General features: G+C 39.1%; 1 protein-coding gene across 3 annotated transcripts in view; it reads right to left on the minus strand.

Moving 5' to 3' along the window:
* Nucleotides 1–26,664, minus strand: part of ANK2 (ankyrin 2) — a 366,844-nt gene that overhangs the window by 322,416 nt on the left and 17,764 nt on the right. Inside the window, exon 1 of one of the 3 annotated variants that reach the window (XM_071808141.1) lies at nucleotides 19,062–19,189. The exons of the other annotated variants lie outside the window; for them this stretch is intronic. The gene's annotated coding sequence lies outside the window, so the exon portion shown is untranslated. Of the gene's footprint in view, nucleotides 1–19,061; nucleotides 19,190–26,664 lie in introns of those variants that run through there. 3 annotated transcript variants of the gene reach the window in all.

Consider the following 26,664-nt stretch of genomic DNA (forward strand, 5'->3'; position numbering starts at 1 on the left):
AAATTGGAAAATGCAGAGAGGCATTACACAGAGCAAGTTGCAAGCCAAAACAACAGCCTGTCAGAAGACAGAGTAACCTTAATTTGTATATGCATTCTGATACTGAATGGATGGTCCTTGGTGGACTTCTGGTGCATGGGACTTTTCTTGTAGGTATTAGACACATAGCAGTAGGGGTGCACTAGCTGTCAGATCCTTTGCTCCATATTTTGCAAACAAAAACATAACTGGTGAGTTTTAACTTGGTGTTCCACAGCTCTTTACCCACTCATAGCAGTTAAAATCCACACCTGGTTATCATTTCTAACATATAAAGTGAAATATTAAACCCTACAACATAGTAAACATCAAGAACCAAATCTTAATTTACATCCTTGAGACCACTATGCACTGCCCAAAATGTTAAAAGTGATGCATTAGAAGAAATTTGCCTATTTTTCTGCTTAAGCACTTTCAGGCCATCTGCCTCTGCATCCCCTTCTTCAAGAGCTCGATCGCCAGCTGCTTTTCTTCTCTAGCAAACGGTTTGAGCAGCCTGGCAGGGCACTGAGTCACCGGGGCACGGAGAAGGGAACAAACACCGCCTTTGTGCAGGTTCCTCGGAAGGCAGCGAGAGCTCAGCTCACGGATACAGCGCTGTCAGGGACAGTGCCAACTGCACAATATGCCCAGTATTCAAAGCAGCAACAGCATGAACTCCCTCACCTTGACACACACTTTCAAAGCTTTTCTTGGTATTTTCAGTTTAAAAAAAATCCTCAAAAAAAAAAAAAAAAAAAAGCTCTTGCATCTAACTGGAGCTTCAGAGTCCAGTTCTGCAAACTCTTTGAAGCCACTGTTACTATTGATAAGAATAGCAACTGCAACAAAGTAGTAATTTAGTCTCTCTTCCTCCTAACCCTAAGCATCACCAAAGATATTTTAGTAGGTTTTGAATAGTTTAAATCCACTGTGAACCTACAGCTGTGTATCTCAGGGCATGACATTAAGTTTTACATTAACAGCAAATTAATGGTCTTGCAAATTCCAATTAAATATTGAAGATGGGGTGGCAACCCAACATACTGTTTAATATATATATTTATATATATACACACACTATACATATATATATGTAAAGCTCTAGTACAGTATTTTGTATTTGGTTTCATTTACTATGATTACATCAATCTTCTTAAAAGCACTAAAGTGCAAAAGTCTAATATCTGGATCCAAGGTACCTACTGAAGTAAATCTAGGCATTAGTTGCAAAGTAATCTATTTAATCCTTTAGGAAGATAAAATACTTCTGCTTCTCCAACATAAAAAATAATAAGCAAGAGAAGAGTTCACGGTGTCTTTCTTTCCACAACAGCTCTCCGAATTCTCCTCCCATACCATCTTTTTTGCTACTGATATATGAAAAACCCATTTGAAATATCTGCTCCTCACATGCTACTTAATAAATTCTAGCTTTACTTAATGAAATCTATATATTGAGCAAAAGAGATTTCATGGGAAAACACAGAAATCATTCACTAAGTGCTACACTGATGTCAGCCATTATGAGATGTCTGTTTTCATGACACTTTTATTTTGATGCCAGTAGATGTAGTGTAATAGCAGTACAATTGCACAATGCAGTTCCACCTCAACCTTTCATTAGTGAAGGGATGGTACCAGTTGACTTTGTTCAGGCTGGCTGACAATCATTTACTTGCTGCTGGGTACTTCTGAAACATCTCACCTCCAGAGTTCTCTTTTGGAAGTGGCCAAAGCATTCTGAATCGCTTCCTATTTTTCTTGCCCAAGAATGAACTATTTCACAAGTCCCAAGGAGAAGATCATTGGGCAAGATGTCCTCATATCACCCCTATCATCATATCTTTTTCCTTGCCTACAATAATAGTGCAGAATTTGGCCTGTCATATTGTACAAGGGAGAAAGGAAAGAGAAAGAATAGAGGGAACAATCAGGCATTCCTCATGTCTCTGAGCAGAGTCATAGTCTACAGATACACGTTAACAGTCAGTAATTAGATAACTGTCCGCTATAAATATACACTGTTGCTTTCACTGAGAGCAGAGAGATTAATGTTAAGAACATTTAAAAAGCTCTTAGCAGGAATGACTTCTGAATTACTGATAAATTATTTCATAGCATTAATGTATTTTGACACATTTACTGACACACCTCAGTAGCCTTCTTGCTATGCAGCCCAAGATTTTCTTAGTGGTCTCTCAGGACAGGTGTCCCCTGGTGATCAAGCTCATGGGATCACAACGGAACCCTTGAGCCCTAGGATGACAGTGCAGCTTACTGTGACATCCTCTGGGTGACAAGCAGCTTTGAACTTCAGGTTTAGGAAACTAAACTGAAGGACACACAGTCAGGGTCCCAACTTGCAAGATGAAATTATCTCAGCAGTCATTTCTGTTTGGCTTCCTGCCTACTTTTTATGCTATTATGCTATGTGCTCAACTGGCTTTAGCTAGCAGTCTTATTTGATTAAAATTAAGATGCTGATCTAATTTTTTAAAAAGGAAGCAAAATATAAATATACTTTGGGAAAAAGTCCTACTAGACTTGCAAATCACTGCCTACTCTATGATGAGAGATTATTGGGGAACAGGGAGGAAGGGCACCTCACAAAAGAAAGAGGGCAATGGCAGAAATCACTATTTTATTTCAGTTATACAATTCCCACAAAGCTGATAGTTCTGTGAATTCATGAACAGGTGTAATATAAAATAATGTGAATGGAACGTCACAAAGCTCGCTAGCTGAGGAAGGAATGACAGCCATTAAGATGTGTCTTTACTATAACATATTAAGGTCCAAATAGGACTCCTAGTGCTTTTTAGCTGACAGGCATAGGTATTTCACTCCTGTCATTAGTCACTACGCCATTAACATATTACAAAAATATAGCCATGAGGGTGGCTTCACACAACACAGTTTGAGGATGAAGCCACTTAGGACCTTTAGGTCAACACTTCCTTTTTCAGTAAGAAAAGCCTAGTGAAGGAAAATTTCCTTACTGTCCGGGAAGGTGGAAATGGCAAGTGTCATAAGGCAGAAGCAAAGACTATAATTACTCTTTTGTTTTAATTATCACAGTCACTTTTCAATGTCTTTCAATGCATAATTTTTATTATTATGTAAGTTAAAAAAAAAAAAAAAACACACACAAAAACAAGCTCTTCCTTCAGTAATAAGAAGAGGAAAAAAAAACCAAAACACAACACACAAGTGTACGAAATTCTGATTAAAACTCGCAACAGCTCTTTCATTTTGTACTCCTCCTAGATCATAAAAAGGACTAAATCTTTCCCTAGGATAGAGGTGTGGAGGAAGAATAGGGGCAAAATGGAAGGAATTAGTAGAGCAGCAGTTACACATCTCCCTCATTTTCCCTAAAACGTTTCAGAAAAAAATTTAAACCACCTCTTAGAATAAAAAAAGTTGAACAGTCTGCTTGAGCAAAGGCCACATGTTTTCCTCTTACACTTGCTCTTCTGGAAAAAGGAGCTCTCAGTCACCATTAGGCAGCATGCCCTTTAGCTGTCATATCTGAAGGTGCTTGTGTCTGCTGCGCTCTGCCTGCCTCCCCTTGGCTTTGACGCATCTGCAGCAGGAACAGGCTCTGCTCTGAAAGCCCTGCCAGTTTCATTAGGTTAGCCCATGCATTCTGCAATGCTTATTATATTAGCTTGCACATTACAGCTGTGGGGCAGAACTGGCTGGTGTCCAGCCAGCTTGGAAAATGGAGTGAGTGGGCAGGTCTGCTTGTAAATGGCAAAGGCAGACATGCCCGCAATCCGATTGTACAAAGTGGTTAGCACAGCAATGTACACGGATAATTTCTGGGTCTATATTTGGAAGGCCAAATTGAGAGTGATGGCCATAATTCAAGGATGATGATGATGCTCCCCTCACCTTCCATACATGAGATCTCTGAATGTGGTAGAAAACACATACAGGGATTTTCTGTGTACTTCTGTGTGACTTGTTTTTAAAACAAAAACTTCCAATAGAAGCTGATCTACTTGGACTTTGTATTTAACTTAAAAAACAAACCAAGCCCCAACACAAACCAAGCCCCAACACAAACCAAGCCCCAACACAAACCAAGCCCCAACACAAACCAAGCCCATGGAATGGAATGAATAATCTCTGAGAAGAACAGCCCCAAAAGAAAATGTCAGCATGCACTGCACCACACTCAGGACTTTCTGCACAATGCCCAACTGAATTCCATCTGGTTTGAGATTAACCATAAATTTGGCATAGCATTGAGGCTGGTCTATAATATTACAGATTAAAGAGTTCAAAACAAGCTCTAGTTCAAAAGCTATCTATTGTTATACAAATCATCTAAGGAAAACAAAAAAGCTAGTATTTGCTCCTTTCTAAATCTGTTCTAAGAACACAAGGAACAGAGTGGAGAACACACACAGAGAGAAATATCCTGATTTGTCCTATGTCCTGTAATAAACAACCTTTCTCTATTTTTTTCTTCAGCAGGGGAAGGGCAGGTGGGCAGGAACACAACACAAAGATTAAGAACAGAGAACCTGGAAAGACTCAATCCAGAGTTCTGGAACAGTAAGAAATATTGCCAGAGACATTTGCTTTGACAATGGTACCACCAACTACCACAGCAGAACTTCAGAAGCGTGTGATAATGCGTGACTAAGCACTAGTTACGCTGGAGAAATCGATATTTTACATTAGCCAGAAATATATATCTGCTCAGATAAGCCTGTTATCTTAAAACACGTGTGCATGTTTGCACAAGAAACTCAATAACCAGGGTCACTCCAAACACCCAGCTATTGCTTTTAGCCCCATTTCACTCTTGTACCTTAATTTCCAAAGAAGAGCCACCACTCTGCAGCCAAATAGCTTCCTCTAGAGTTCTGACACAGCTCTTTTTCCTTTAAACATTTTATTATAATTTTTGAAAAAAGTGAAAAGTCAAAAGCTATATTTGTAAGCAAAGCAAATTAAGATTTCTAAGCCTCCTATTTTGAAAATTATATAGCATCATTTAATTTTGCAATTTGCTGTCTTTCTTGAGAGCAAAAGACAGCCTTTTTCCACATTAAGAATTACTGACAGATGTTCTCCCCTCTGTTGTTAAACAAGTTTTGATAAAAATACACTCAAGTCTTAATAGAACTGGATGTACCCTAAGTAGGTTTTCTATTTGATCTGCTCTACGCCTCATAGACTTTTTTGTCTGCTTGTCCTAGCACAATGTGTGTTTGGTACCACAACAGTGACAGCTGACAACTGTTTTTCCTGTTTGCAAAAGCTTTACCATTCAACTTGAACCAAAAGCATTTGTCATGTTGCACGGCAGTGAAGTAGATTTAATCAGATGAGGCCACTAGCGTTGTCAGTGCCAGGCTGAAAGAATTCGGTAGAACAAAAGCTGGATTTATCTCTCTGGGAGTCTGGGCAGGGAGCAGCAGTGCATTTTTGTGAACACGCAAGAGGGAATCTCAAGAGAAGAAGAAAATGAACGCAAGATAATATTTTCATTCCTGTTCTTAAGTGACCAGAAGGATGCTCCTGCCAATCGGTAATACCATCAAAATTTTGATATCATGAAGTTAACCTTCTTGTCCCTGTTTCAAATGTTACTAAGATGGAGTAGGGTACCTTCTGTGCTCTACTGCAACATAATTATATTTCCAGAATAATATACATCACCTGATATCTGGTCACATTTTGTAACAAAGCTGCAAAAACTGAATCAGAATAGATGGGAGAATCCAAACTGCAGAGATGATCCTCTAAAATATCCTACAGGGACTCAAAATTCCTTAGAAGTCATAACACGCTGTGCTTCTTCCAGCTGATACGTCAGACGCCACATAAAACAAAACTACACATCACTACAATAGAGGAAGTCTTCTTTTTGCAGAGCCACTAAGATATTCTTTCTTACTCTTTGCATCCTTTTGGATGATACGGTCATTCCAGAAGATTTACACAGGTAACTCAGGTTCAGAAGAAAAATAATAAACCCATACACACAACAAAACAACTTGGAGGATTGCAGCATTTCAAACCCCCAATAGCAAGGGAAAAAAGGCACAGCTCCAACTTAAGAGCTTTGCTGATTTACATCAGCCTAATACAGTCTCATCATGAAGTTCTACCTTGTTAATGGGATACTGGTGCAAGAGGAAAGAGCCCCACAACTGAAACAATTTACAAAGTCAAATTGTGGTTCTGACCTGCCACAAATTGGGATGAGGGGAGGGACTAGAAACACAACTTCTCTTAAAATTAGACCATGGGACAAAACCTGAAACACAAGGCACCCAAATTTGAGAATATTGTATGTGAATATTACATAGTCTTCTCACACAAAGTTTCAGAGTTTTACATCCACAGAGTGAGAACAGAAAGCCAAATGTTTTTAAGCTAGCAAGAGTAGACACTGACAATGTTGCCTTGATGCACTCTCTTGCATCGTTTTAAAGTGACAGTTTAAAACTCCCCAAGGTTTAATTAACTGGCTGCCAAAGGTCGAAGAAATAGGCGCCTGCATTTTGTTTAGAGCTTGCTGGTATAGCTGGTTCTTTGGCACTACACAGCCCAAGTTTTGGCATTACTGTATTGAAAGCTGCCTACAGTACAGTAATGAACTGGAGTCCAGCCCTGCATGAAGTGTTTCAACATCCACTCCAACTGTGCTAACAAAATTTCCCATTTGCTTTTTTGCCGCTAATTAGTGAGCCACAGGAACAAAGCACGGCCTTTTAAGAGGTGCAGTGCATCCTCCAGTTCTGCTAAGTCAGGGTACAGGACATTTTGATCCACTCAAGAGATGACCCTTATCTCAAGAACCAGGGTGTAAGCAGAACAGTATTTATTATAGTTAAATAAGACTTACAGCCTTTTTCTAACTTGACCACCTACAGACACCGACATCCATCCGGACATAATCTATGAGATACAACAGTTAAAGGAGCTGAAGAATGTGCAGTTTGTTAGAGACCTCACTTTTGTAGATCCTGTCCTGACCTAAGGCAACTCCATTAGAAAAACTTGGCATACGTTTCATATGGACACATCTTCAACTACATCGAGGCAAAACACAATACCCAAAGCAACTCCTCCAAAGTGACTGGCAGAAAGTGTGCATTTAAAAATCTGTTATAAAGCCTCAATACAGCTTTTAAGTGTTTGGAACCTCACTGCACCAGCAGGCTTCTGAATCCAGGCTTACAAAAATGGTGCTTACATTCACATTGCAACAGGTTCAGCAACTTTTATAGGTTTATTCTTTATTTCAGCCTCAAGAAATTGAATTTTAGAAGACCTGTCAGAACCACTTCAGAAATAGCTTGCTATTTAATTTATCCTGAATAGCCAGAAAGCCACCTAAAATCTGATCTTTTTAAAATTCACTTAGAAAACGTGGAAATCAGATGTCTGCATTCTTGTGTGATGCCATAACCATGGTATCCACATGTTGTATTTGCATCCAAGAGAAACACCTGCTGTGCTTCTGGTTTTGCAGTGCCACATGTCTCTCTGATTGCAGCTGCACAGCAGGTGAGTCAGAAGATCAGGAGCACAGGCCCAAGGGGTTGAACCTCTCAGCCACTAAGGTCAGTGGAGTTTTCCTGCTGGCTTTCCCGGTGTGCTGAAGCGGGTGACATTTTTTCACCACTGTTCAGCAAGCATTCTCTTGTCAGAGGCATCCTCTCCTGCATCACTGTTTCTGGTTGTACTGTTTTAATTGAGCAGCATTCTACAATAATTGGCAGAATATGCAATCCACTACATTAATTTAGGATACTTGGCAAACTATGAAAAATTATAGTCAAATTTATTTCAATGCCTTTAGATCGAAAAACAATCCAACTTCCCCATTTAATTGACTTTAACACTTCCAATACCTTTATGTTCAAAAATTACAATTTATAAGAAAGACTTGTAGTTTCATTGTTGTTTTGCATTGATGTTCCGTAAGTTAAAATGTTATGCTGTATTTGAATAAAAATAATTATATCTGCATTTTAAAGCACAGAAAACCAATAACCAGCCAATAAAATGAATGCTGTCAATGTTTACATACCAAATACAGAATACTAAAACACACCATTTAAACTGATGTTAGTTCTCATAACTTGGTTAACTGAAATGGTATTTGAACAGCAGACTTCACTTCCACTGCAATATAAAAAGGTACTTGTTTGTAAGCACCTACTTCTTTTTCAACTTGATAAACATTTATAAAGATCTTAAATTATTAATGAACTTCTATGCTTCTCAAAGTGAGCTTTTCTGTAGAAGACAATAGCAGCCAGCCTAGTGAGGAAAAAAATCTAAAGCTGAAAGCTGAATTTCTTCCATCAGTAAATTGGCACCAATACCCAAAAAAAACATAGCAGACTTATCTTTAAACACCTTTACAGGCCAACACATTGAGACATGGGATTGGAGAAACAATGAAAGCAAGAATAATACCAGTAAGGTAACAACTACTACAAGCACATCTCTCCTTCACATACAAAATGCATTTTATTTTTCTTCTGTCAGTAATTGAAGTATTTCCAAGCAGGTGAGTTTTGTAGACTTGATAACAGAATTACAGAAGGGTGGCCACAATCCTGAGGAATCTCAGAGGTAAGCAATGTGAAGGGAGACTGAACGCAAAGATATGGCAATGAAGGAGAGAAGTAGGCTAAGTAGGAAGAACAGTATTGGGCCAAGAAAGACAAGGAGGGATAAAGCTGGGAATGTATTATTTCCCTCAAGAAATGAAAACTAGGAGCAATTCCAGCTGCCCCAAACCGCAGTGACAGGAGAACCACAAGCTCTCCTCAAGAGCCAAACACACACACCTGCAAACCTGCTTGGGGCAAGCGTTTCCTTTTCCATTCCACCCCCCACCCCCACCCCCCCGTCAAAATGCACCATTTACTCGAAATTTTAAAAATCTTTCAAGTACACATCCAGAATAAGTCTTAATGAAATCTCCCACATCTTAAACTGGTGACCTAATTCCAGGTTACAGAAATGGAGGGGTTAAGTAAGAAGTCGCCACATTTCTCTGCATTTTTCACCAAATGAAACCAAAAAATCTGATCCAAATTTCACAGACACAGTACAACTCTTCTATTAACTAAATAGTTTAGTCCTTACAGCCTTTTAATTACTTTCACTCTTTAAAAATGCAGGAAAATGTCACATCACCTTTAAATATTTATTGACATTTTTAGATCAATATTTCATGCTGATTTTAAATAATAGGGTAATTTTTCATAACACTTGTTAAGTACAAACTGGCAATTCTACACTCTCAGGTATGCTCAGTAGAATGAAAGGGAATTTTTAAACTTGTACAAAGCAGACTATAAACATTGACTACTGCAGAGAAATAATACATTAAGGATGAGTTTTTTCAAAGCTACTTAAATGATTATGGAGCCCACACAGCTCCCATTTAAATTAATAGAAATTGCATGTCTGAATCTCTTTAGCAATTTTGAATGCTTCATTATTCTAGAAAAGATTTTCCCAGTTTAAGAGTAGTAAGCTTTGAGTAATAAATTGATAACGTGTTATCCCTGATGTACAATGGAAAGACTTCTTAAAGCAGAAATGAGCATTTTTTAAAAGATGCTGAAATTGTCTTTTGTTTCCTACCCACAAAAAAAAAAAACCACCACACCCTCCCCATGTAGTATGCTCGCTTTTGCAATAAAGCTCTAAAAACATAAGCACAATAGGATTCAAAATTTCTGCATAAGCTATAACATTTAAATATTTGTTTTCCCTTTCTGCTTACCATCTTTCATGTGCAAAACAGAAGATGTCCAGCCTAGATTAAGGAAATTGCAAGCAAATTTCTGAACTACATGTTTGGTTTAATCAATTCAGAGACCAATAGTTTTTTTCAGCCTTCCCCTCTATCACCCTCAAGGTTTCTTTAAAGCCATTAAGATGAAACAGAATAGTAGGAGGGTTGTCATTCTGATGGATATTTAAGGAAGTTGGGTCCATGAACAGCTGAGACAGCAACGTGAGGCAGGTGCAAGTTCTTTCCGTGACGTGAAAAAAATTGGTGCAGCCAGCGTTGTTTGTTCACATACAAACAGCCCTGCATCTTGAACAAAATAATCCACCTGGCTCGGGACTGTGACCACGCAGATGAGCAGAAGTGCTATTCTTGTGGAGAGCTTGGACACATTCAAAAAGACTGCACCAAAGTGAAATGCTATAGGTGTGGTGAAACTGGCCATGTAGCCATCAACTGCAGCAAGACCAGTGGAGTCAACTGCTATCACTGTGGCGAGTCAGGGCACCTTGCACAGGAAGGCACAATTGAAGCTACAGCCTATTTATTTTCCTTTGTCACACCTCCTTTTTTGATTGATGGCTGTATTAAAACTGTTTGTCATATTGCCATAGATGGTTCTAAACACTTCTTTTCAGCAGACAGATATATGGAGAGCCAAACAGAGAACAGGTACTTAAAAAAAAAAAAAAAAACACACCTATAAATAAATAAATTTTACATATATATATATTTTTATATATATATATATATATATATATATATATATATATATGCCAAAACACATCTTTAGTTGAAAAAAATTTTGTGGTCCACATTTCTGAAACATCAAGGTTATAATTTAACCAGTGATTACCTTCCCATGGAGAGAATTAAAGTTATTTTATTTTATGAGGCCTAAATACATAACGTTAATATAATCATCACTGCACAGTACTTGGAGCCACGTTTGGAGACATTACATATTATACATCCTGACAGTCAACTAGGAGGCCTAAAACAGCCTGGAAGAGCAAGTTAAAAGTTGTAATAGCAGCTTCACACATTTAGAGACTAAATTATTAATGTTCAAAATGCCTTGCTAATATTGCCCCTTCTCACAAAACAGAGAGTCAGTGTACTAACACTATCAGTCTTTTACAAACAGGGTGAGCTCATCAGGATTTCTTCCCTTTATTCAATTTAAGTTCCATTCTCGATATTTCAGCTGCCTATGGGTCATAGTTTAAGCAGAACACGTCAACCCAGCTTAAAGCCAGCAATTTGCAGAGCCAGTAGAATTGAGCAGTTTGATGAAGGAAGTGCAACCATCTCAACTGGCTTTGGAACTGTAATGTCAAACCAGCTCCACCTCATTCAAAAAAGTAGCTAAAATACTTTAACTGATACAGAATAAAAGATGGCTTGCATTTTCTTTGCTCTCGAGAGTCTTCTATATTTAAGGATATTCTCATATTTTGTAGTCATAAAATGGTTCAAAAAGCAAATAGGGAATGTCCATGTACAGTTGGGAGAAACAAGCATAGATAAGAACAAATTTTTCAGAAAATCAAAAGGAAAGAAAAGTTTGAATATGCGGTGCTACAGTAGTCATTACCAACACATCTGTTAGAATTAACAAGCACATGAAATACCAGGATTTAGATAACCAATAGACTCTGCTGTGAAACCCTAAGAAATTACTGTTATTTCACAGTCATTCAATCAGCAAAAGCAAATTCTGCTTATTGCAAACAACATCCAATACTGTGTTGCAGTGCACTTGAACGTGATATCAACTCAAGTAAAAGAGAACAAAAACCATAACTATAATTTCACACTTGCCTTCTACTTGGTATTGTTAGCATTAGACATTAAATGGAATGACCAGATCCAGACAGCAATTTAGTCTGAATACTAGATTCAGTTTTTACAGAAACAATTTTGAGCAGAAATGGTTTTAAATAATTTTCAAATAGGTCTTTGCTCTTTTCCCCAAAGACCTAAATCGTAATATTTTCCAAGTTCTCCAAGGTTTCATTTTAGTATTGTCTGCCAAAGTGACCACAATCTTATGATCAAAACCACATCTTGAATAGAGTCACAACTGAGAGATTTTTCCCCACCTTTCATCAAGACCAGCACATCGTGGACTTCAAAAACCTTCATTTTAAATTCAGATAGGTAGTGAAAATGGCAGGTGTTCAAGAAAATGCATTTAGTGTAAAATGTTCTGATCAACATCAGAGAAGGCAGTTGCTGTAGTCACTAATCTAATGCACTGGAATTTTTGCCACATGTTTCACACTTCTTCCTTCAGACAGAAGGGTCTCGAATGAACACCATCTATTCACTGTTTTATCCTCTTTTTTTGTAGTCAATATAATAGTTTGTGTTAATTGGAAATGCAGCACATTTAACTCAAGTTTGCTGAGAAGTGGCTTCAGCAAAACAACCGCAGCTATTTGGTCTGTAGTTCTTCAGCCAACACTCAGACCCAGGTTAAAAACATGTAGAAGTTGAGCGAGTATAAGATGCACCTACCACACTGTAAATTCATATGGATTAAGCTGGGAAAAGACCCAACATATCAAAAGTCTTGATGGTTTTTCCCCTCTTTGATTAAGGAAAAACCCAAGAGACACCATAAAATAAAACCCTTGGACAACACTAAGATCTTTTCAGAGAACCACCAAAGATTATATACAACTCTTAGAAACTGACAATTAACATTAGTGTTTAACAGAACATTGTCTAAAAACCAGCAAAACTAGCCAGAGGTGATAAAGAATAAGATACTTAAAAGCCAAAATCCAGCTCATCAGTGAGCCTGTGTGTATGCTGTACTCCAAACATGAGATTCCCTGCATCAGGTCTAAGTGAATTTAGCACTCTATCTGGGCCCCAGTAAAAAACAACCAACCGCATAAATCACAATCACAAACAGTAGATTAAGTTTGTGAAATTCTATATATTTTAGATCTTGGAAGTCATTCCTGCACTGCATACTGTTTACTTCTAGGCACCCCTCAGCCCCCAGCCTCCAAAATACACTTAGCATTTTATGCTGAACTGAAAGCAGAGGGGCTTGGGGGTAATTTAAGAGGGGATGAGTCATTATACTCCTTCAAGGTACAGAGTTGCACAGAAATCACAGCAGAAGAGACTGGATCTTTCAGTATCCTTTGGGACAGGAGGAGACATCTCCTGCAGCAGCATACACTATGCCATAGGAATTCCAGGAGCTACAGCTCTACATTACTAGTGAGCCATTTCAAAGACTAGAAATAGAAACCTTTTTAAGTGCTTGTACACCATTATCCAATGTTATTACGGAACACTAACAGCTGCACACTGCTCACCTCCCAGAAGAAACCTATAGTCTCTATCTCTTTTTCAAAATTAAACTAATAATTTGTTCCATAGTACATGATGATTTTGTTTCATCACTGTGTACACTCACAGAATCACAGAATGTCAGGGATTGGAAGGGACCTTGAAAGCTCATCCAGTCCAATGCCCCTGCCGGAGCAGGAACACCCAGATGAGGTTACACAGGAAGGTGTCCAGGTGGGTTTGAATGTCTGCAGAGAAGGAGACTCCACAACCCCCCTGGGCAGCCTGGTCCAGTCACCCTCACTGTGAAGAAGTCTCATTGTCTTCATCATCAGAACCACAAAGCAAAATGTGGTATGAAAACAGGCCAGTTGTTCTGCAGGTCAGAGCACAGATGTATAAATAATTGCCTGCAGTTACAGTGAGCTCTTAAGATTTTAAGTCACTGCCACTATTTAAGAAGACTGAGAAATGAAAAGAGCCCATAATGCCATGTTTACTTCAGCTCAAATCATAACATTGATTTCTCTGCTTACAAACCAACTCTTGAATCAACTATTCTTGTTAACGATTGATAAATACTTATTTCTGTAGTCATCAATTTTCTGTTCAATAAATAAATAGAAACAGGAGCTTTCTATTTAGTATTAGAAACATCTTGAAAACTACATTTTCTGTATAAGGTACAAGATATAAAATTCCTTTGCGGCTAATTTTGTAGTTTTCCTCTAGGTAGATTACTTAAAATCAGTTACAGTTTACAATTATAATCTGCATATGTTAAAATCTCACCACTGCCCTATGCCTTTTCCAAATAAACCAAAACAAAAACCAAACAAACTCCAAACAACGAACATAAAAACAGAAACAAACAAACCAACCCCACCATTACCATAAAAAAAAAAGCATTAGGTTCTCCCTCCAGAACTTCAAATAGCAGATGGAAAAATACCTAGTAGAGATGTTTCAATGAAGCTCAAGAACTTGAACAGGACTATAGAACTACTATAACCTGTGCTGAGCCACAAAATAAAAATCACAATAGAGCTCAACTATTTTTAAACAGTTTATGTTGAGCTAGTGTACCATAGATCAAAATAGGCCTAATATATCATCAGCTCATGCTTTTCTTATATGTGAAAAATGGCTTTAGATTCAAAATAGTCACCTTGATAACCAACATCTCCAAGACTCGCAAATTTCATAGAAAATTTTCAAAATTAAACTTTTTTTAAAAATTAGATACTTTGCTTGTTTTAAAGCAAGTTCTCTCTCCCTTACTTTACAAAAATTAATTTTCAGAGTAAGAGATGGTGAGTCAAATTCTCTATTTAACATATATATTTTTACATGTATATATTTTTTAAATATACATAAATGTACATTTTAAAACTTATTTGCTTCTTCTCTCCAAAATCACATTACAAAGTTGTGAAAAAGTGTGAAGTGAAAGCCTTTGTCAGGAAAAATGAGAATGGGAGAAGTCAAAGTCATTTCAAATTAAGTTGAAATGTATTTTTTACAAACAACATGAAGAATAATTTTGGGGCCATTTTCTTAATAAGAACATACTTCTGCAACCTAAAATAAAACAAATTCTATAAATATCTCTGAAATGTAACCTACAGGCCCAGACAAAGGTCAATGAAATAGCACAGGAAGGCAGTCGAGTGACAAGTCTCAGTTTCTAGTTTCACTGCAAAGGTTGAAGATGGGATGGAGAAGAGATGTTGCAGAGGTGGGAGGCAAAAGGGTTTCTCTGGAAGTGGAACAGGTGTCCTGCTGAAAAGCTAAAATGGCATAGCTGGCTATACAAAAACATTGAGCTCTAAATATCTTGTACAAACTGCTGATATTCTTTCAAATAGAAACTATCAAAAATTAATTTAATTCCAGATGCCAATGATAGGAGGGAGACTCAGTTGAGAGCAGGCATGGTTTGTACCTGTCAGTCACCAAAGGGAGGCAGGGACAGCTCGGTGCCCCACACACCGCTGGGCTGGAATCACAACTCGGGAGCACGACAGTCGCTCAGACAGACTGTACCAAGTCATCCACCTCCTGCTCAAAATGCCCAGCACACATTCACACTCGAAGTGGAAGGTTTCCCTCTGCAGCACACAGCCAATACTGCCAAGTTTTGTGACAAAAGCAGTGGATTTAAAAAAGCAACAGAATCACATTTACACAACCAGTATACATCTCATATGATCAGAAGACTAACATCATTTATAATAAGCCTTCAGACATAAAAAAATATTTTTTAAAAATCTTAACCTATGACTAATTGCTTTGCATCATAACCCACTTAGGAGGCCTAAATTATAATCACAATTGCTGCACAGATTAAGAACTTTCTGTTCCAGGTAATTAACTGGCCTTTAAATATTTGTTCTAAGGAAACAGAAATATTACTCCCAAACAGACAGGTGTCACACAGTTCTACACTATCTTGTCGATTTATTCTCCTAAGGAAGAGTTGAGGTTACAAAGCTTAAAATGTAACTTCATACATATGAATTAGTTTCAATATAGCAGTTTATATAGTTCAAGATAACTAAACTCTTTCCACTTGGTTGAACACTCCCAATGAATGGGACTGAACTATTTTAAAGATTGAAATCTTCCAAAATGTAAATGCCTAAATAATCGTAGACTACAACAGCAGCAGTCACAGGAGAAGAAGTTTGCATGGCATTATCTCTAATACATAGGAATTACATACGTAAATCCTTATCAAAGTCTGTATTGTCTTGTCATTGTTAAATGTGACACTAAATTTTGTTGTGTCTTAACAACTGGAATGGTCTCTGAATACTAGTTCAGAATTTAGGATGAACAAAGGCTCTTCTCATATTTACCCCAAATCAATATTCAGGGTATATTGCCAAAATTTAAACTTAGCCCCTTGAGCTGTGCATGCTTACATGCAAGTATATTATAGTATTAAGCAAATTTGCAGGACAGGTTTGCAAAGCACATATTATCAAGTTATGTATGAAGCATGCACTCTTCAAATACTTTGTTTAGTATTATATTTATATAGTCCTCTCATAATTGATTGTAACACATTAATCTTCACAGCAGACTGTGAAAAAGAAGGAAGCATCATCATCTCTGTTTTACCAAAACATTCAATGACTTGCCCCAGGTCACACAGAAAATCTATGGGGATGCAGGGAATGCTCCTGGGATCTCAGAAAACCCATCTCAATATTCTGGCCACACTGCCATCCATCCTCAGCTGTACTTAATACAACTAAATTACTGATGGCAACAAATAGCGGAATCTGACTTTCAGATGAGCTGATTTGTACAATGAGTCAATCCATAACTTTTGTCTCCTTCAGACACTTAGATAGATGGGCTGTATGCCCAGCATGTTATAATAACCCTGAAAAGCTTTTGGCTCAGACTGCAAACACATTAGCATTAACTTAAATCTGCTGCTTTGTTTATTATATATCTACTTATGCTCTATGCCTAAGTGATACCAATTAAAGAGACCCAAATACAGAGCTTATAGAACAGTCTACGGCATGAGACTAAAGCTACCCACTAATACAAAATTTAGTAACTTTAGCTGGTATTTATTCTTCCAAATCATTATGATCTGAAGTCATCTTTTTCCAGTCACAGACTTATGATTTACATGCAGAACCTTCAGAAAAAAAAAAAAAAAAAAAAGAAGAGTGATTCACAAAGTGTTAGGAACTGGATCCACTCCTGCTGCTTCTGAAATGGATTAACATGACTCTAGTCTCACATCCATACAACTGCAGATTACAGTAAAGCCACCCTTGATTTAAACTGCCAGGGAGCAAGACAAGAAAAATCACCAAAAATTCTGCTCTTTTGCCTTTTAAAATCCATTACAATGTCCACGCGGCCACATAGGTACTAAAGTAAATCACTCAGTGAGAGTATGCCATCCAGTAACAAGAGGCTTTTCTTATTTCTTTAAAGTTACAAATGTAGCAGGCCTAGGAGTCTTCTGAGTGTAATCAGACCCCCCAAACAGCATTGAAAGTGATAATTTATTGACCATATCAGTGTAGCTTAATGCACAGACTGAAAAGACAAGTCAAGGATTGTATCCAAGCTCCAAATTACCCACAGCTTGCCAGGGTGAGCAGATTGCTGCAAGCCGGTGAAGTAGCCTGACAAAACCATAAGCAAGACTTATAATAAAAATATGCTTCCCATTTACTGGCTTCTAGTGAAATAAGAGAAAGACTTCTAATAAGATTTTTTTTTCTTTTAAAATTTAGAAACAAGTTCAAGAATCATTACCAAGACACCCTGCTGGAATCCAGAGTCACTAATTACCCACATGGGCAGCTAGGGAGCAGATCCAAAAATCTCTCCAGGTCAGCGGAATGCTTTTTATCAATCTTAGCAGGCTTCACATTGAGCCATAGGATACCAGTGCTGACCTGACTAGTACTGGCTTATGCTCTAAACTCAAGCAATAATTACAATCAAGTGCCAACCCTTCTGTGGCTCTGCCCTTTTGAAAAGCACATACACAGAAGAAGGAATTATATACAAAGAAAAAAAAAAAAGTAGCAAAGGAGACTGTGAACATAGCTTGGCAAAAGAGCTTGTTAAAATGTGTTTTTTCACTGTTCTATACTAACCCACTCTTCCATCTTGTGCTACCAACAAAAAAGCAGATGGGTTTTTGAGCAAAAAGTGCAACACAGACTCAAGAACCTATTTTCCAGCAGCTACTACGTGCTATTGGCTTCCAGTAACACCTCTACAAAGATCAAGCCCATTTTGCAGAAAAAGGAGAGATGCAAATGGTAACAGGAGTATTTCACAGACAAGTAAAGTTACTCATGGCAGTTTAAGCATGTTTTTAGAATGTGTTTTCCCCTCTCCAACACCCTACCACAACAAAAATTAGAGTAAAATACATCAACTGGCTAGTTAGACATAAGCCAGACTAAATTAGGAAAGATGAAATTACATCACTGGTAATTTTTTCCTCTCTTCCCCACCCATACAAAAAGATAGGAAACTAGAAGCAAAAGCAAAGCTTAAAACCACCTGTGTTTTGAACAGCTGACACACCCAAGAGCCTTGTTCAACACTCCATCCTCAGCTTCTGCAGAGTCAGGATCCAAACACTGCTGCCAATGAAGCCCTGAGCCTGTAAATCATTTGATAAAGCACCCGCACATGAACAGCCCCTACATTGAGCTGTTTAATATCAGAAACACTAACTAGTGCTGCTTGATTATATTATGACAGAAATTAAATAGGAAGAAAGGCACTTAACACGCTTGTCGACTATTCAGGCTCTTTGAGGAGAAAGACAGGAAAGGAAGAAAACCTTCGGAACTGAGGACATTTTGCTTCCCTCAAACCCATTCCCTCAAACAGAAGAATCAGAAAGCCTGACACTCTCCTCTAGCAACCCCTTCTCATCACATCAAGCAGAAAAATCTTTTGGACAACTCTTTACAGAGGATATAGGAATTATTGACAAATGTCAGTCTACATCTTCCCAATGATCAAAATGATCATTCTCAACCAAGGACTGCAGAAATGCAGAGTCTGGCACAGTTGAGGCAAAACCCCCTTCCATACTGTTCTTCCGAAGATTCAGCAAGAGCACCTGTGTCTGCCATCCCTAGACTGCTCCAGGATGCTGCAGAAAAATCTCTCTGCATCTAGCAGTTCAAATGGGGGCTTACTATCGGATGCCCCGGCAGCCTGACGTATTACTTCACCAGAAGGCAGACTTCCTGTTTCTGCTGAAAAAAATAAGAATTCTGATTATCCCTCCCAGCTATTTATTTCAACGGTTTCTTAAACAGTACAAGTTTCGCGGTTGCCATCAGCAAATACCGATAAAAACCAAGCCACAGCAAACAAACGAAACAGCCTTACAACCGCTCTAGATGGAAAGGGACCCCGGATAACTTACGCGCTGGTGTATTTCCCTTCTCAGCGACGCATTTTGGAAAGCCTCCCTGCAGAAAGCCGAACACGCCAGGCCGCCGCACGCCGGGGGCGCAGCAGCCACCGCTTCCCAACGCTCCTTGGAAGTGACAGTGCAAGGAAGCCCTGCCTCCCTCCCTCCCTCTCCCACTATGTCAGAGCCACCGCACGCCAAATCCGAAACACGAGCACGTAGGAGGGCAGCGAGCCCGCTCCTGCCCCCGCGTTCAGCCGCGGCCGCGCCCGCCGCAGGGCGGTGGGGACAGCCGGGTCCCGCCACCTCGGTGCCCGCGGCCGGGGCTCCCGTCCCGTACTGTCCTGTCCCGTTCCGCTGTCACCGCTCCCCGCCCGCGCTCTGACACCCCGGACGCAGCCCCGGCCCCGCACCGCTCCCCCGGCTTTAAACCGCGCCTGGCAGAGCTGCTGCCCCAGCCCACATGAACACGCGTGGGGTTCAGGGGCTCCCGGGTGCTGTTGCCAGCCTCGGCTGGCTAGGGAGTCAGGCGGGCGGCTCCTGTACCTGCCGGGCTCATGCTTTGCCCAGCGAGGCTCTTGGGGTGCTAGGTCGTGCTGGGGGAAGAGAAGGGGGAACCACACCGATGTGGAAGAAATAGCGTCCAACAGGCTATACACCACACAGACACATACAGCTGCTTTTTATTCCTCTGCTTCCCTCAAACTGGGGAGCAGGTATGACCATGACTTCAGAAAATGTCATTTGAGGCAATGGACTAAGGAGGTCCAAAACCATTAGCAATGGAGAAACAGTGCCAGAGCTGGGAGGGGGGAAGAAGAGTGAAACTGAGAAAAGCAGCTGCTTCAAAACACTTCTGCTGAGCCACCTAAGAGGCCAGCTGACAAACGATGGTGAGCTTTGTTTAAAATGACATCTAAGTTTGCTTTACTGCTGCATTATAATATATTTCTGCGACTACATCTCCACTAAAATAATGATGCTTGAAGGCACAAAGCCAAAGTGAGAAAGTCAATCAGTACTTCAAGTAGCATCCAAAGGCAAACCCCCAGGAATGGAAAGGCTGCGACAACTAGAGATAGAAGGCAGGTCACAGGACAGGACTGGCAGAAAGCGAATGGTGTGTCACCATCACAACAGCAAAACACAACACAACACAGAGACCCCTGCTTGAACAGCTCCACGTCATATTCCTCCACATAACAATTCAAGCAGTTTAAAGAGCAGTCTTCAACTGCACTGACTGTGAAGAGCACAGAATGCAGCAGTGTTAAAGTAATACTATATGGGGGCTTGGTTGGTTTCTGTAAAGGTAACTATTACAAGATTAAAGAGGAGTTTAATGTTACAAAGTATCAAAAAGGTCACTTGATATAAATGTTTCATTAAAGTGGCTTTTAATTTTTTCCTCTCCATGCCTTGCTGCCTATTATTTTTCTTTTTTCCCCCAATAAACTTTAAGAGCTTTAAGTAATAAGTTCAATACAGAAGCTAATTTGACCACAAGGATTTAGGTCAACTCCAGTTCAAGACCTAACCATGTCTCATCTAAGTAAGCGGCTGGTTTTACTACCAATTTAACTGAGGGCCACGTTCTCATAACCACACATACAACAATCAACAGGATTCTTCAGATAAATTTGCCTACTCTGTCTGATCCTTCATATTACAAGCACAGATGCAAGTCTCCTTTTTGAGCACAAAGTAAATCAGCAGAACATTACTGCAGTAGAGAACAAAGCAGGTCAGCAATTTAATGGTCACTGCAAAACAGAAGGAAATATTCTAGGTCAGAAACAATAGGATTTATTTTTCTGAAGGGGTTTCAAAAAATACCACATTTATGATGTGGTTCAAAGATTACAGGTAACACACCTCATTCTTCTAATATGTTATCACTTTAGCATAGAATGGACAAAGTTTAGTGCCATTACAATTTTAGAGCTTCCTCAGTGCAATAACAGGATCTAAGAGTGAAAGGGACAAGGTATTTTCCCTGGCTGTGCAGTTTCATGACTAAGTAAAAAACCTCTATATTAAGCATACAAAATCTTGTAGCGCAAGCACATGGATCTTGAAGCCTAAAATGTTTCAGCCACATAAAGTTTGATAATTTTAGTAAGAAAATATTAACCCACACATCAAGAAGTAATAGGAGACAGGCTTTGATGTGCTATTAAAATCGTAATATTGGAGCAAGGGTTAAAGAGAGCAGGAAGTACAAAGAAATGCAAAAATAGAAACTACTCTGTGATGCTGTATACATTAATTCTGGTCAGTACTATCTGGAACTGCTTCTGAGAAAGCTTAACAGTTCTCAATACTCCTCCCATTAAAACTGTGAGTGAAGTTAAGATATTTATGCCAGAACCTTAAAAAACAAAAACAAACCAAAAACACACCAAAAAACCCCACCAAAACACCACACACAAAACCAGACCTCTTTCTGAACTTTCCCCCCTTTGAATTAATCCTATTATGATTCCATATCACTGATATAATGACTAAAATGACCCACAATTTCATTCTGAGACCAACGCAAGTAGCAGGATTCCTTGTGCAGCCTGATGAAGCAGGGACATTTTGAATCCTGCAACGCCAAACACGCACCAAGTACAATAAAAAGGAAGTCAGGAATAAAGCAAGCTAGGAAATTGCTGCATTGAAATATGTGGCATGAAACATTAATTTGTTTTTCCTTATTCCTCCTTCCCTCATTTTCCAGATACATCTAAATTGTTTCTTTCATAGCAAATGAAATCAATAATGCTTTTAGCTCTGAGTACATAAAGCATTCAGCATAATGCTGCACCCCTTTCATATCCAACTCCTTCCAGAGTTCAACAGAAGCAAATCCCAAGTGTAAAAGAAACACTGGAGCAGGCCCAGCAGAACCATATAGGGTTTTTTTTAATGAGTAAATGCATACATACATATATATACACACACACACACACATACATTTGGGGTCTGAAAAGGATGAGGAAAACTACAATGTTTTATCACTTCTGGGTGGACTGCATTGGGTGTCAAAGGAGCTTGAGTTGGAGACCCTTCTCTCTTGGAAGGAAATTTAAAAAAAAAAAAGCCATTTCACTAATTAAAGCTGTTCTTCCACACTTCATTTTCTGACACTTGAGCAGTCCAGTCTCCCTCAGTCACAGTTCCCTTGCCACAGGCAGACCTGATCATGCCATTGAGCTCAAGCAAGAGGTTGTGCTTTTGAGGCTTGTGACTCAGCCCACTAACAAAATAAATAATCACACACCACACCCAAGACAACGGGTTCCTACCCAAAAATACAGGACACTCATATCCATTGACTTTAGAACGTATTTTCCACCATGGAGTTAAAGTCTTTCTTACATTACAGCATAACTGACAAAAAGAAGCGGCCAAAACACCTTGCCACTAATCAGCAGAATGAGGAGCAGTTTTCTCCTGCTAGAGAATACTTTGAGGGTTTCACCCCAAAGTAAGAGTTTTTCTTCTGCATAGTAACAGACTGATATAGTAAAATATTTCTCCACGGCACTAACCCCTTCAGAAATAAGCTAATAAAGGACAACTCTGAGAAAAGCCCTTCATGTAATATCACCTAAACCACTAAACAAGGGACAATTTTCACCTTCCTGGCAGAGCAAGCCGCAGACTGCAAGAAGCACTTGCCAAATGCACATTAGCCTATGTCTACATAACAGCTTTGAATTACTGTAGATAAGAGCCTCAAAGGCGAGTTTGTTGGTTTGGGGTTTAAATTCCATCTTTATGACAGGTATTTCATGAAGTTAATAGCAACAGCGAGCCCAGATGTCACTCACTAAAGGAAATGCTGCTAAATGGATCAATCAGAAGCTTTATAGGAGAAACATATCCATGTTTTTTTCCCAGGGGAGTCTCCACCTGTAGAAAGATCAAGATGTCGCCTACCCACCCATTTGGGTCCTGGTCCACTCAAAAAAATATCTGTTTCCTGGTGCCAATTTTACACCTACCTTACCTATCCATCACTAAGTGGATCCCATAGAGCCACTTTCACCAGGTAATGGGAAACACAAAGAAAAAGCATGGCACTTACATCCTTGACTTCCTCTTCAATACCTGGTGATTCTGAAGAGAGAATTAGGAAACATACCGTGGTCAAATTAAAAACCGAAGGATTCTAGGCACTTCCTTTTTGGTTGAAAGGGTAACTTCAAATAATTGTTCTACACTCTTTCCACTTATTTTCCACTATTGTTTGCCTTCCCTTTCCTTCCCCTCAAAGCCTTACTGGTAAAGGAATTTAATTTCATTTATAGTATAGGCAAGAGGAAGGTCTCTGGTATCTGTTAGTTTCCAGCATTATGGCTTTCTAATTACATTTCTGTGCATCTCTGTTTAGCGTTTGGGACATAATTGAAGGAAGTGGTTCCTACAGTTCAGCCACCAGCCTGAGCCAATCTGAAGATTTTTCCAAAGCTCATGACAGGAATAAGCACCTTACAAACCAACCTAACAATTCCTGGGGGTGCCAGAACCACAGCAGGTAGCTTCCATCAGTATGCCCAGAGATGACTACATTGCAATCCTCACAAACACACAGATCCACAGAGACTGGATCTACCCCATGATACCCAGCCAAACACAGATTCTGTCTTTTTGCCAAGAAAAGCTATATGCTGGTTTTACATCTGTTCATCCTACAGACTGGAAATCAGGGTCACAGTGCTTTAGCAAATAACAGAATCTGCTACAAAGTACAAAGTTGGAAAAAAGGAAAAAAAATCACATTTCTGCTAATTTAGTACAGCTTTTCCTCAGGCTTTCACCTACATCAAAGAGCTGCTTACTATCTTTTGGGATTAAACTCACTGCAGAAGCCTTTGGAGCATGCCAAGTGCTACTTGCCCTTGCAGACAGACCTTCGCAAAACCAAACTGCCAGAATTTATTGAGAATACTTTTCCCACCGTACCCAAGGAACAGTTGGGAGAAAGAATTTTGAGGAAAATGATCCTAAAACCAAAGAGTAAGTTGTTGGCAGGAGGTGGTGTGAGCAAGGGGGTGTGGATTTCATAGTGTCTTCTATTTCCATTTGAAAAAGAGTTCTCAGTACTGAGATACACCCCTCAGCCTACAGATTAATCTGTATTTTTAAACACAAGCTTCTTGTTAAACAACAACAATTAAAAAAAAACCTTCTCAGCACATTATATATTTTAATGGAAGAGTCCTTGATGTGTGATATGAAGGCAAATTCATTTCCTGTCAGCCTGACTCACTCTAATGGACTTTCAAGCTGCAGTTTTTCCACTCCTCTTAATGACTTGTTGCAATGGAGATGAGTGCTCTGCGTACAGCAATGCCATCTTCTGGCACAGTTCCTGTGAGAAAGGGACCTTGCTGAATGCCACTAAAAGAAAGCTCCTCTTTTGTGAAAGCAGAAACTCAGTCTCCACAATAAATCTCAGATTTTCCCCTTCCCGTTGCACGCACTGCTAGGCTCCAATTGTTCGAGGGACTGAAACAAAGTGGTGAGAAGGCACACAGTGCACTGCAGGAGCAAACGTGCTCAAGTGTCTCTTCAAGGCAAACCAAGGCCACCATCATGAGTGAAGGTTCCTACTATTCGCACACACTGGAAGGTGAAGCACTGTGGCTGAAGACATGGATTTGTTCAAAGCTCATCTGTGCAGGAACCTGGCAGGAAGGGCAGAGCACTCAAACAGAGCCAACTTCACATATCCCTGGGAAAAAGTTTTCTATATCAGCAAACATTTCACACATCTGATTTATTTTGCTTTGGTGTTCCCAGCCAGAAAAATCTATATTAAGCAACAGCAATGATTGAAAACATGTGCTATGTACATTGAGGAAATAAACAAGGGCTAGCAATTGATAATTTCCTCACAATTCTGACTTTCTCCTGAACCATCTCCATTTGTCATTTGGAGGTATAGTAGGACAGGCTTATGATAAAAATTTCCCACCAAATCTAATATCTGTGCTTTTTTTTTTTAAATTTGCAAGGTTCATGCTACAGTATGTATTGAGAGTACAGACTTTAAAGACCGAACAAGAAAGTCAGATCTTAAATAGTTCTATTCTGAGATCATACTTACGAAGAAACAACATTGTAGAGTTCTTTTTTGCTGTATCATTTCCAGAGTTATTATACAACAGAACAGCATAGTTTAAACATTTTTGCTTTCACATATGAGAAATGTATTTTGGGCTGCAATTTGTGAAACTGTTGGCCAAAGCTGAGGGTTCTACTTTTATTTCCAACTTCCAGTCTTCCATTGTCTTGCCTCTACTTCTTTCCCACTATCAGTTTTGTTTTCTTCTTCTCTGTTTCCCCTTTGTTTCTTTCAATTCCCACAAGGGCGTTCCTCAACTTCCCTGTACAGAAGTTCTCTTGCTTTAGCTATTGCTCGAAGTTAAACACACGTTTTACAGATGGCTCCCCTATAGATAGCACAGCCTTCATGAATGCTTATAAGGAACCTCTTAACATACACGGTTGTGAAAAAAAAAAAACAAAAACAAAAACAAAAACACACACACACACCAAAAAAACCACAAACAAACAACAATTTAGAAAAAAAGTCTATCAGTTACTTTTTATTTTGAAGAAGAATTCCATAGGTTTTGGGCTCGTGTAAATGTCACCAAAACCATTTGCAAAGCACTTCAAGTCCTAGATTTCTATCTTATGTTGGGGATCAAGTGAACAGGCTGTCCCATCGGAAGTCTCATTCTGGAGGTCAATGATAATCAGATATTTCATACATTATAAATTCTCTATCCTCCTTATGGCAATGCCAGAAAAATACAAGAGAGCATGAGAGTTTGGATGCTTTCACAGGCACAGCAAAATAGTCACCTGCCTGACCATGATACCAGCACAGCAAAAGGTGCCACGTTCTAACTAGGAATAGATTCTTTCTGCAAAACATAATCACATTGACATCATCTAAATCCCTGATCTGCCAGTTTGGACTTCCTATACTGATGCTCACAAAATTCAGGTTTGTTTTTATAACAGTTGAAAAGAACTACAAATTGGGTTGTTTGAATCCATCAGCATGTTGGCCTGGCAGGACTCAGGAAGCTGTGCCCCAGTAGAAAGCACCTCACAATCTAAACTGCTAAAGCACATAAAGGAAATGAGAGGAAGAAATACACCATTTGGCAGTCACCAGAATTGCTCTAGGAACTGAATGAATTCATTGAATTACATTCAAGTTGCAACAGGAGTTCATCTCTCAAGTCTTAAGAGAATCCATGTGAAAATTTTATAATTAATCTTTCACAATATCGAATATTTCAAGATGAATGTGCTTTGATCAGATTCTCTGCTCACATTCTGACTGAAATAAGGGAAGCGTGTACAGTGGCCTGGCCTACAGTTCAAGTGCATTTTTCAAAAATTGTTTTGATTTACCAGATAAGCCACTTAAGAGCCAGCCTGTAAAAAACAGTCAGAACAGTACTTCCAAGAAAACAAGATTATTACTGGAAGTATCTTCAGTTAAATAAAGTTTATCCTCTGGACACGTTTACATAACAACTACTAGCACTGTCCTAACATATGTGGTAACATAGATAAGCACAGTTGCTCAGAACATCAA

This window comes from Patagioenas fasciata, chromosome 4 (assembly GCF_037038585.1).
Source record: "Patagioenas fasciata isolate bPatFas1 chromosome 4, bPatFas1.hap1, whole genome shotgun sequence".
Lineage (NCBI taxonomy): Eukaryota > Metazoa > Chordata > Aves > Columbiformes > Columbidae > Patagioenas > Patagioenas fasciata.